The following is a 13,551-nucleotide window of genomic DNA, read 5'->3' on the forward strand; positions in this document are numbered from 1 at the left end:
CAGCCCCCTCCACCAGAAGTAGCCCTCTCCAGATTGGACCCCAGCCCCCCTCACCTGTGACATCACCCACAGGCAGTCCCCTCCCAATTGGATACCATGCCCCAGCCCCCCTCACCTTTGACACCACCCACAGGCTGCCTCCTCCAGATGGGACAACACCCACATGCCACCCCCTCCAGATTGGCCACCCCCCACAGGTAGCCCCCTCCAGACTGGACCCCAGCTCCCCTCACCTGTGACATCACCCACAGGCAGCCCACTCCAGACTGGACACCACCCCCATCCCCCTCACCTCTGACACCACCCACAGGGAGCCCCCTCCAGATGGGACCACACCCACAGGCTGCCCACTCCAGATGGGACACTCCCCACAGGCAGCCCCCTCCAGACTGGACACCACCTCCCAGCCTCCCTCACCTGTGACACCACCCACAGGCAGCACCCTGGCAGTCTGACACATTACCAGTGCAATGCATGTCTGTTGCGCACCTGAATCTCTGCGGTCTGACAACAACATGAATTGCAACACCAACATGTATTCTGCAAATCCGACCATCTGGAATCACTGGAGGTCCAGCCATGAGTGGAGCATCTGCTCACACACCCTCCCATGCCTCAATCTTAATCGTCCCCCACTATACACATGTGACAAATGATTGCAAAAACACGTGCATGCTGCCCATGGCACATTGACAAGGCATCAAAGCACAGTGACGAAATGTGTGTCCACGACAGAAGCAAACACACCAAAAGTTGTTGCAAGATCCACAAACAATTGCCAGGTGTGTCTTAGCCTGAGCATGAGTGAGCTGGGTTGCAAAATACCTGTCAGGGAACAATCACATGACAGGTCCATGCATGGGTGATGGTAGGGAAGTCAGGGAGAGCATGACTTACAGAGACTGGTGAATTGTGCAGCCCCTCAGGAAGATCAAATATGGGTCACTACTGAGTTCCAGTGGTAGAGGTTGAGCAACACATGAGAGAAGGCATTGTGTGACTGCACATGCGGGTGTAGGTGTATGCACAACATGTGTTTTACACAGTAATGACCACCTTAAACTGCACACCTTCCCCCTTTGGATGTTGCGCCCTGAGAAATGTAGCCTCCTCCTGGTTGCCAGCTGCTGCCACAGTGTCTGGTGCCTGCTTTGTGTGCACTCGCTCTGAGTTGATGACGCTAACCGGGGGTGTACGGCCTGTGCCCTGCTTCTGGGTGCTTACTGTCCCTCTATTGCCAGTGACGCTGTTGGTGCCTGGGTAGGCATGGTGACCACCTCAGCTGATTGACCTTGGACTCCCAACTCGGGCAGGGATGTTGGCTCCACCAGACTGGGCAATGTTAGTAGGACTGGTGCGCAGGGGCCCCGGTGGTTTCTGGGGTGGAAGGCACCCTGGAGAATGACTGGTGCACAGAGGAGGAAGACGAGTAGGGGGTTGCATCAGTGAACAGCCCATGGAGCACAACATGGAACAGGCATGTTGCAAGCCAGGTGATGAGGCGGCATACCTCACGGTGATGATGTGCAAGCAGACTACGTGTAGCCTTCACATCATCACGGATGACGGCTGTACGCCTTGCCATCCCGGCCTGCACATAGTCCTGGATGGCAACACCAGATGGTAAGGGGATGTCGGTCTGGGTGGACACATTAGCCAACACTGGGAGGGATGGTCTGGGTGAAGGCATCCCGGCAGGCGCATACAGCTGCATCCGATGGCCCAGGGACTAGACTTTGCACAGGCACCTCCATGGTGGCCTGCACAGCTTCATGACCCTGGGACAGGACTGCAGTAGGCACGCCCACCTCAACACCCCCACCTGACCCCATGGGCTGGGCTGCAATGGCCACCTCCCTCCCCTGCCAACCTGCATGACTCCAGGGTAACTTCAACCGTAGATGGCCCCTGTGTCGCATCACCTGTCCACACCGCTGCTGAGGAGTCCACTCCCACCTTCACCTTGTTGAACTTACCCACAGCAGCCATGCCCGATGTCACCAATGTGGCCACAGCCACATTGCTCCCCGAATATGTGCTTTCATGGAGACATGGCTGGGCCTTGCACATCTGCCTAGTTGAGGCGTCCCTGCTGCCATGCTCCACAGCACTGGTTCCACCCTCTTCATCAGATGCAACTGTGGAAAAGGAGACACAGAACAGAAATATCAGTGTGTTGCACCAATTTGTGTGTGGCAATACCAACATTCACATGGACATGACTAGTTAAGAGAACAACCATCAAACTCCACTCCCGCACACATGGACATGCAATCCACATCTATGCAGATACATGCCTGGCCATCACTCCAGAAATTAACATCAGGCTACTTGCCACTGTCATGACCAATCAATTGTGTATGCTCCACACACATGCATCATTTGTACATGCACATGTCAGCATGGCACAGCAACAAGCACATACACGTGCCATGCACACATATCAACTGAGAGGTCATAAGCAGTGTGATGAGCAATTACATCAGAGTCACCTTAACTGTAATCCATCTACATGAGTATGGCAGACATCCAAATGCACAGGTTGCATCCAGGCGTGAGTGATGGCCAGTCAAACATTCACATCTTTGGCACATAAGCATGAACATCATGCATGCATGTGACGCGGCAACTCTACCTCAACTGTCACACCTGTCACACTAGCACCTGTCAGACACAAGTAATAAAACATGTGCACCGTCTGAAAGGCAGCCCTACAACACACAATGCAAGTGATATCTCATTAAAAATACATATTGTCTGAATGCACACATGGAGAGCAATGTCTGGGGCATGCACGCAGACATCCGTCTCAGAGGCATACTTGCTGCAAGCCTTAGAGGCTCACTACCAACATGCAGCAACATTCACATGCACCGTAGAGTATAGCAACACATGGATACGCACCAGTAGACTCCAGGCATTAACGTAACTCGCAGACATGAGTGTGCAGTGCCAGGTAAAACTTCTCCAGGACCCGCATGTTGGTGTTTGATATTCATTTCTGTGGTAGCACCGGCCTGGATGTAGTACAGGGCCTTGCTGTGGGTCCTAGATTTCAGGTCCTTCGAGTGCTTGTGCACGGTCTTGAAGGTACGGGATGCTACGCCCTCTGCATTGATGGTATCTGTTATCCCGTCCCAGATCTGCTGACGTCCTTCCTTGCCGCGTCGCATCACTGGGTTGAAGAGGGCATCATAATTCTCCAGGACCGTCTCCAGCAGGATGTCCACTTCCCTGGCAGTGAATTTGACAGCCCTCTTCCTTGCTGCAATGGGGTTGCCATTCTGGGCTGAAGATGACAGTGCAGACATGGTTCTGGAGCTGGGCTGTGGTATAGCATGATGGGAGTCCGATGAAGCAGCTGAGGTGGTCACAGGGCCAAGGACAGGAGCACTGCCAATGGCTGGACAACAGGCACTCCAAACACAGGTGGGCAGCAGCCACAAACACTGGACAGGCAGTAGCAGGTGGCTAAGTAGGAGGCAGTTCAGGGCATTCAGAGTCAGGTAAAAAAGGCAGAGAGGCAGGAGCGTGGGTCTTACATGTATTAATCAGATGGCAGCCGGAAAACAGATTGATGGGTACATTGCGGGGAAAAAATGAGTGTGGACATGTTCAATCCGAGGAAAGGCCCTCAGCGCGTAACTTACATGACACACGCTGCGTGCTGGAGTTGAGCACGCCAGAATTGGGGATACATAAGTATGCATAGAAGCAACTCCGACCATACATGCAAAGAGGGGGATACGGACGAGTGTAGTACTGTGAATGTAGGGGTGCCACGCAATCTATTCACTTCAGGAACCATACAAACCTCTTATTTTGATGGGAGATTTGCCTCTGCGCTTTATCACGTCTACTGTTGTATTTTCAGAGGCTAACGGTGAGTCGCCTATGCATTGCCCTGTGTATCGTCAGTGTAGCTTTCCGGGGCTTGCGTATGCATTTTTTTTTGTTGCTGGGTGCCACTGTGTATCGCGTAACGCTTTTCCTTTTTATAGAAGCTATCCTAATCTCGTGTATGCAATTCTTAATTTATTGTGGTGGCTGTGCGTTACGCATTCCCAATTTTTTGTACACTGGCCCCTCACTCTAATTGCCCAGGACAATTGCTTGGTGTGCCTTCCATTATTCACTTACACCTGGAACATGAGTGGAAAGACCCCAAGAGGGAAAGGGGGCAGAGTTGGCCGGGGTCAGGGACGTCCTGCGGATGCAGCTGCCCCAGTCCCAAAGGTCCAAGGACCTCCTGCGGAAGCAGCTGTCCCAGTCCCAAGTGTTGAGGGACATGCAGCGGAAGCAGCTGTCCCAGGCCCAAGGGTTCAGGGATGTGCAGCGGAAGCCCCTGTCCCAGGCCCAAGGGTCCAGGGACGTGCAGCGTAAGCAGTTGTCCCAGGCCCAAGGGTTCCAGGGACGTGCAGCCTAAACAGCTGTCCCAGGCCTAAGGGTCCAGGGACGTGCAGCTGAAGCAGCTGTCCCGCCCAGAAGGGTAAGGTATGTGCAGCTAAAGCAGCTGTCCCAGCCCAGAAGTGTAAGGGACGTGCGCTGAAGCAGCTGTCCCAGCCCAGTAGGGGAAAGGTAAGTATAAGCTGAAACAGCTGTCCCAGCCCAGAAGGGTAAGGGACGTGCAGCTGAAGCAGCTGTCCCAGCCTCAGGGGGTAATGCCATGCCCCAGGCCACTAGTGGTCTGGCATCTGGAGCCCACAGAGGGTGAACACCAACACTACGTGCCAAGAAGACAAAGCCTGCACAGCAGGAACAGACTCAACTCCATGACACGGCACAGGACACTGGCATGTTGAGGAAGAGGAACTTCCATGATGAAGAACTCCAGATCCTCATGGAGAACGTGACCAAGCACCACCATGCCATGTGCCTGCAACCGGGGAGCACACATCCCCCTGCTCATTGTATGGTGCATTGGCAGCATGTCACGGATGAGATCAACGCCTTAGGGTTCGAGAATCGCACTGCTGCTCAGCTAGTGAAGCGCTCGAATGACCTCACCCGTCGCACCAAGTCCAAGCTGGGGGCCAACCGCGCCTCTGCTTTGGCAACTGGAGGGGGGTCACCAGAGGAGGAGGAGCTCACCCAGCATGAAGAGACTATGAGTCAATTCATTCTAATGGAGCAGGTGCAAGGCATGGGAGGCCTGCCAAATTACAAGGGCACGTCTGGTAAGTGACCAAGATTGTGCATCCCGAGTACGTGTAGTGAAGCATAACCAAGATGTATGATTGTGTTGCGCATCTGGCTGCATTTGAATGACTACCCTGGGTAAACCATGTCGTGGTGTACTGACTCATGTCCAGTGTACTAAAGAGTGGATACAACACATGTGTTGTACATTAGTTGAACATGGCCGTGTGACAGTACTCATTCCCCACTAGCATAGCCACCCAACATCTGCAACATGATACCACAACGTCCCCTCTGCTTAGTTGCATCCTTGATGTCAGTGACTGTGCTCTGCTAGACATGTGCTTGTGTCTGAAAAACGAGTTTCATTTCATGCACTGCAAGGTATAGATTCTCTATTCACACATGTACATAGGTGCTTCCATGCTACATAGAACATCCGAGATGGCAACCAACATGCCGCATGGCGTCCCATGAGTGAGTGTGCATATGTCTAGACTGTGCACATCCCTGCTGCCACTATGGCAATGACTCCTGAGTCAAATTGTTGTGAGGTCTGATCCCTGTTACCCTCCCACACTCAGCACACACTCCATGGGTCCATGCCCCTGTCCCTCTTGTGGGTCACTGTACCTTGTTCCTATTTCCAACTCCATTTACTTAGTCTCTCCACTTCACAGACCTTGTCTAGGTGTTACTCTTACAGTCATTCTTCAACTGGGACTGTTTCCTTTTTTGCACACTTACGGCATCTTCCCATTGTGTGCAGTCCCTGTGCCAGGTCAACACTGGTGTGGCATGTGATGGATGCCGATTTGGATGTGAATATGTGTGTCTGCCTGTTGACATGTCATGTAATTGCACATCACAGATCCACATAACCATGCCCATTTCACTTGTATTCAACAGTTCGCTGTGCCATGTGCCATAATGTGGTTGCTAATGACCATGTTTTTTTGATGGCAATGTGTCCACTGGCAGGATGGCGCTGAGCAGGGAATGTTGTTGCCAGTCTGCATATGCCATGATCAGATGGCTTCTTGTAGATAGTGTGTGGATGATGTTTCTCTTATGGTGACATGGCCTGCATTTTGGTGCATGACAGCAATGCGATACACATGTTTACTCTAGACACGTTGTACATGACTCCTCATGTCTTTTTCTGTCCATGTGCAGATGAGGAGGCACCAGATGGAGAGGAGGAGGAGGAAGAGGAGGAAGAAGAGTCTGTTGCGGTTCATACCACCAGTGGAGGATGTGGTGCGGCAGGCCGTGAGAATACACTGGTACTAGAGACCATCCTGGGCATGTTGCATACAATTCAGACTCTTTGGACTCCAGTAGCTCTGAGGCGGTACCAGATGTGCAGTCCTCAATGCTGACGGAGGTGAGTGCACCAATTGTTGGAGCATTTGGGGCCCGTGAGTCTGCAGGGGGTTAGGTGCCTTCACAAGGACAGTCAGTGGTGTCATGGCCGTCTGTGGTGGTTACGGATGCAAGGCCACACTTCTATGTTTTGGTTTGAGATGCCCAAGGGAGGGGTGCAGTCCTGCAGCCAGAGACAGTGGCATCACAGCAAGGGCCATGCTCCCTTGGGTCAGGCAGGCGTGGACCCCGCACATGTGGGGACGTTTGCAGCCTGTGCAGACCGAGTGGGAGCAGCAGATGTTGCGTTGTGCACACCAACAGGGTGCTGCCTATGAAAGTTTGGCTGAGGGCATGGATAGGGTGGACAGTTCCATGATCCCACCAGCAACACGGGTGGAGCAACAGATGCAGGTAATGCGTTCCACAGGCCGCTCTCACAGGCTGCGCATAGAGGCCAACATCAGGAGCCCATAGGCAGATCTGAGGTCTCTGCAGGTATCCTTGGTTGGAGAGAGTCGGGCACAGGGGGGAAACCGTGAGGCAAACGTTCTTGGCCCACAGAGCTGCAATCTGTGAGGAAGGAGCAGCCAACAGGAGACTGTTCCAACAGGAGATGCTAACGTTGAGGCAGAATATCTCGGAGGAACTTCGTGCATACCATGAGGTTGTGCATGGTGACCTCCAAGCCCTCAGTGAGCTGGTCCATTCATCAGTGTCACGCATGGCCGCTGCCACTGAGGATCAGGCCAGGGCACTGCGTGATCAGCCTCAAGCACCACTACCACCTTCTGATTCAGCTGGATGGTGGTGCCAGCAGAGGCATGCTTCCCGGTCCACCATAGCCATGCGTTCCGTGAGCCCATGGAGGGGATTTTTACCCATGTGGAAGTAGACATGTACCCTTCCCCTGCCACCTCGCGGGTGGACCCCCTTCGCTGCTCCCCGGTCCATGATGGACATTTATTTATTTATTTATTCGGATTTGTAGAGCGCGCAACAGCCCGGGGGCATTGTGGCGCTTGTTACAAACAAATCTTAGTTGCAAATAAATGTACATTTGCAGTTTACAGTGTGCGATGTTACAGACAGCTTAAAGTGACAGTTAGCATAAATAACAGTTGAAAGTTGGCATAAGAGACAGTTGCATTTTACGGAGCAGAGAGTGGGGTTTTGAGTTTTCTTCGGAATGCAAGGAGAGAGTTTTCTGCTCTGATGTCTGTGGGTAGTTTGTTCCAGGATTTGGCAGCAATGTATGGGAAGCCTAGGCCACCAGCTTTAGCTGTGTTGATTCGTGGGACGTGTAGCTGATTGGTGTATTGTGACCTAGTGGGTCGGGTAGAAGAGGATTTGGTAATTGTCTCTGATAGGTAGGATGGTGCAGAGAGAGAGAGGCATTTGTGTGTAAGGGTGAGGATCTTGAAAGAGATTTGTTTTTTGACTGGGAGCCATTGAGCTGATTGTCTGTCCTGAGAAATATGCTCCCTTTTTGGGATGCTTAATGCTGCACGAAGTGCATTGTTCTATGTGACTTGTAGTCTGTTTACGTTTTTTCCAAATGTACCTGCTAGTAAAGCATTGCAGTAGTCCTGTTTTGCACCAATAGTTGCTCTAGCTATTGATAGACAATTGGGGTTCGATAGGTAGGGTTTTATGGTATTTATGAGCTTGGTGGTGTGTGCGGATGAGGATGTGATAGCGCTAACCTGTCTGGTAATGGACAGAGTGGAATCTAGATAGACACCCAAGGTCTTGACAGCAGTGGACACAGGGATAATAGTGTTATCAATGGTAAAGTTGGCGTACAATTTATCAAGTTTGACTAGAGTATTTCTTTGGTCTAGTATAATTATTTCTGTCTTGTCCCCGTTGAGGCAGAGGCCATTGACTGCCATCCAGGCCTGGATGGTGGAATAAATTGAGTGAAGAGCCTCGGCATCCTTGTGGAATGGGCCAGAGAGAGGTAGGAGTACTTGTGTATCGTCAGCGTAATTTGTGTACGTGATACCAAGTGAGTCGAGTTTGTCAAAGAGAGGCTTCGTAAACAAGTTGTATAGTGTAGGTGCTGTGCATGATCCCTGTGGGACTCTGCAGTGGATGGTGGTGAGGGTAGCGTTTGCTATGTTAGAGAATACCTTCATTGCTCTGCCTTCAAGGAAGGAGGTGATCCAGAGGGCTGCTTCTTTAGAGAAGTTAGCTGAGTGTGTAAGGTGAGATGTGAGGGTCTTGTGGTCCACAAATCGAAAGCAGCCGAGAGGTCTAGTGTAATAGAAGGGCTGGCTTGTCTTTGTCCATGATTTTGGTGATCTGATTCTTTAGATCGACCAGAGCTGTTTTGGTGCCATGTCCTTTACGGAAACCAGATTGCCTGGTCCCTAGGATAGAGTGGGTTTCCAGGAAATGTTGGATCTGGCTATGAGCGGCTTTATCCAATATCTTAAGGAGGAAGGCACCGTGGTTATTGGTCGGTAGTTATTTGGTTGAAGAGGGTCGAGCGTAGGCTATTTTAGGAGGGGGCGAACCCAAGCCTCTTTGAGGCTGTCAGGGATAATGCCTGTTCTGAAGGAAGCATTGATGAAGGCCGTCAGGAGCGGTGCGAAATGATCTGCGCAGTCCTTAATGAGCTTGGGAAGACATATGTCCCCTTTGCACATAGAGGGTTTGAGGTTTTTGAGAAGGTTCATTAAGTCTAATTCAGTAATGTTGCGGAAGGTGAAGACAGTTTTTTTCATTTAAAAAAATGTTTTTGATATTTTTGTGCACCGCAGGCCCAGATGTTGGAATTTGATTTTGAGTTACCCTTTCCTGGTTTATTTTTTATTATTTTACTTATTTTTTTCCTTGAGGTGTGCTGTTAACATCTCAAGACCATGATATTTGGAGTGGTGGGCATACAGGCCTGCATAGTGAGGTCAACTTGCATGTTTGCATGGTGGTGCGCAGGATGGCGTGTGCAGGTAACTATGGTTTCTGTGTTCCCTCGCACATGCGTGCTGTGTGAATGGTACTTCACTATGCCTGTGTTCACCAGGACCCCAACCGGCCCATAAAGCAGGGGGTTGCCCAATAGCACTTTAAGATGAGAAAGCAGCACCTGTGAGATGGATGGGGATGCAGATTCGTACTCCAGCATCAAATCAATAATGACAACTCAATGGTTTGGCAAAGGGAGTCTGTTTAATGACAAGTACAAAAAATGGCGAGTTCATGAACATCAGCTGTTGCTTGATCTTCCTTCTCGCTTCAACTCCAATGAACTTCATAGAAAACACATCTTTTATACTAAAAACTCGTCATCACTGACGTGTAACGCTTAAAATGTTGCATGCAATTCTATTGGTTATAGGAAGGTAACTTTACTATAGGTACTATATCTGTATGTGTTAACGGGGTGACAGGATTGGGTAATCAGTGTCAGATGGGGCATCTAAGCCGTTCCTTCGGAATAGCTATTGTGGACATCACTAAAAGTATGACGTCCCCTTGGTTCTACAACCTACAGGATCCTAGATTACTTGCTCTATTGTGATTGGGTTGGCACCAAGCCTCCTTGTACTTTTCCACTGGCTTAGCAGCGTGCAGAATGGTCGGCCAGGTGCAGGGTGCTCGCCCGCTTTTCTAGCCTTCCCCCAACCATTGCCATCATCAATCACCTCCCCAATGGCCATGTGTCAATTATTTCTGGTTGGTTTGGCCTTGAGACTGTATCTCTGCTCGGAAGAGTTCAGAATTCTGTGCATGGAACAAGTCTGCGTGTAGGTGTGAAGGCCCCAACTCTTCTTAGTTGGCATGTCACATGATTCAGACACCGTGACATCATCTCCTTTTTCCCTGCAATTCGTGTATTTGATTTAGCTTTCTGCCCACCACCTGCCTTCTGCTGCTTATCTTGACTTCTTTAAACAGGATACTCCGCTCTTTGCTTCATAAATCGTATCTATGGTTTGTCTATGTCAGCCGATGTGACCATGGCTTCTTGGTACAGGTTGCATGTGCCTGAGTTTCTTTTCTTGTCTTTTAGCTTTCGATTCTTGTGTTGAGGGGCTCCTCTCCTGCGGCCTTTTACTAACTTTTGGTTGATTCTGCTCTTGTGCACAGTGGAAGTATACTTATATAAAATGCTCCTTTTTGAGGTAGATATGTATAGGTGGTGCTTGCCGCAATCTATTTTACTACTTAGCATAGCAAGCCGCACGATTTTCTCAGCTTTCTTGCAGTTCCAAGCATATGTACATGTGTAAACTGGCTGCATATCTTCATCAAGCTTATATCATAAGCTTCATACCTTTGACATCGTTATTTCACTTTAGATTCATGATGTCCCTTATCCATGGTGTTTCGTCTCTTTTCGTCATTCTCAGGTTGTCATATCTTCTATATCTGGTCAGTCCGGGTTCTTGCGACGTCATCATTCGTCTTCCTTTAGGACTTTCTTGGCTTCCTCAGGCATTGTGTTTTGGCAATCGTCAGTTGGTCTCACTGGTCGATATGGTTTTCTCAATGGGTACCTTACTGTCCAAGGTTTCTTAAGTGCAGGTACTTCAATAGGTGCTGTCTGTCTGATAGGTACCAGGCAGAGCCCTACTGTGGCTCTCTGCTGATTTATTCGTTCATCATACGTCACATAGTTCGGCATGAAAGTTCTTGGCACTTCAAAATGGGCGATTTGAGTGCAGATCGGGCTTGGGACCTCCTCTACACTCCCCCGCTCTGGGCGATTGATCGACCACTTTCATTTTTCCCTTGGTATCCATCTTTTCTGCATCCCCTGCATTCACTTCTCCTTCATCTTCTGGGTTCACACACAATAGTCTGTTGAAATGTCTCTTTGGGGTCCATATTTTTATGACTCCCTTCAAGCTTCCTGCTGCTCTCACGTGTTCGTCTTTGTTCCATGTCATCAGTTGACATTGTCCATTTGGGCTGCAATAGATCCATCTTCCCACATAATTTCTGTGTTTCCTTGGATACCGAAACTTTGTTCCTTCTGGTGCATAAATGCTAGTTTTCACGAGGTCTCTTATTTCTTCATCAGTCAGGTCTTTGGGCTTCCATCCAGGTTTGACATCAATCATGATCTTCATCCCTATGGCTTTTTTCGCCGTCTTCTGGCACTGGGAGATTATCATTTTGATAACACAGAATCCAAGCAATACCATCACTAACAGGGCTCCTAGGAATTTGAACGCATCTGCCATCCATTGTGGAACCCATGAGAATAGCGATCCAAACCAACTGTCATCGCCCACTTCATCAGTTTCATTAATCATTTGATTCTGTAATTCCATCAGCATACCTACGGCCTCTGTTAATGTTCCATTTTCTTCGTCAAGAGATGGTATAAATGTGCAACATGATTCTCCGATTTTTGCACAAACACCTCCATCCATGGCTGTGATCATGTCAAGGACATATCTGTTCTGGATAGTCATTAGTCGAATCACCCTTAACTCTTCCTTGATCGCGTTGAATCCGTTTATGGTTGTGTTGATGGTTTGCAGTAACTTCCATCTGGTTATCTGCAACCATTCAGTATTTGCTCCAACTTGGATCGGTGGCATGAAGATTGTCGTGAACACCGATGAGGTCAGACTGAACAGTCTGTGTTCATATGGGATTGCATGGAAAGCTTCTTCTGATTTGGCAGAAACGTAATTCTCTCTCTTCATTCTATTCATCAGTTCCACAGATCTCCTTTTTTTTAGGTGAGCATTGGCTTTTGGGAAACTGTCAATATTCAGATCACTTTTTGTAATCACCAATGCTGGGACATGGACATTCACTTTTGTGCATATACCTCCCCAATTCTTCGGCAGCCTGATATATGTCCTGGGTCCACATGCCCAGTAATGATCCATGATTACTGCGGTACCATGTGCCATTCTTGTGGCATCAAAGATACGTCCACAGTTCTGATTTTCTCCCATTTTCCTTCTACCATTGTTTCTGAAGCGCAGTTTGGCATTTTCCAATGGCACTATCTGTAGGGGTCCTCCTCTGTCTTCGACACATGTTAGTAGTTTTGTGAGTTTCGTCCATAATGGTCTGCATATCTTCTGCAAATTTTCAATTGCTTCTTTGCAGGCTCCAAGGACCATCCATGCTCTGCAAATCACTACTCCTTTCTCCCATCTGTCTGGTGAAAGCACTGTTCCCCAGATTTGCATTTGACCTCTGTTCTTCCATTTTCTGGCTTCTTCTGGAGTTCTTCATTCAACATTCAGTTTTTGATTTGCCTCTCTTCTGATCTCCGCCCCTTTAACTCCATGCTTCTCGCATCTGATCACAATGTGCTTTGTCTTTCCATTGTTCTTTGTCTTTATGTCCTGGAAATAGTCATCTTCATTTGGATCAGTTGCTTCAGTTGCCCATTTCAGTGAGGCATAATTTCCCATGAACTGGCCTCTGGTCTTGCACAGTGCTATGTGTGACAGACAGTGTGCTGTCTGGACACCGATTTCTACAGCTACAAAGATCTTTGACTTTTGTGCTGTTGTGGGTGTCATGCGTACGTTATTAGGTGGGTGCACTGGACTTGGAACACTTTTTACACCTATACAAAATGCTGTTCGAATTGTCAGTGATAATAAAACAATGATGAATATGATGCATAAATGCATTATGCCCCTATAGGTTAGGCGATGGCACTTAGCTCTGGGACAATAATACTTCTCTCCTTCTGGGAGGTGATGATGCTGCTGGTTTGATTTCCCATCTCTATCATTGGAAGAAAGAAACTAACGTTAACATATATACTCTATGCAACAATAGCTTTGGATTCTGTGGTCTCTGCTTGTCGGCTGCAGGTACTGAATCAATTGTCCTCCTTTGCCTGGATCAAGGATTGTCTATTGTCTCTGTACACAGTTCTCTTTTCTGTATACGAAAAATGTCAATTTATGCAATAAGTTCAGCAAGTTCTCTTTTACTGTACGTGTTCAGAAATACATAAGTTCCTAAGTCTACTCCTCTTATCTGTTTCACTTCCGCAAGAAATGTTGTGTCCTTGATAGTATGAATAAAAGTGAAGTCTCTGGCAATACTTTC

This window comes from Ambystoma mexicanum, chromosome 6p (assembly GCF_040938575.1).
Source record: "Ambystoma mexicanum isolate Mex_15411 chromosome 6p, UKY_AmexF1_1, whole genome shotgun sequence".
Taxonomy (NCBI): Eukaryota; Metazoa; Chordata; class Amphibia; order Caudata; family Ambystomatidae; genus Ambystoma; species Ambystoma mexicanum.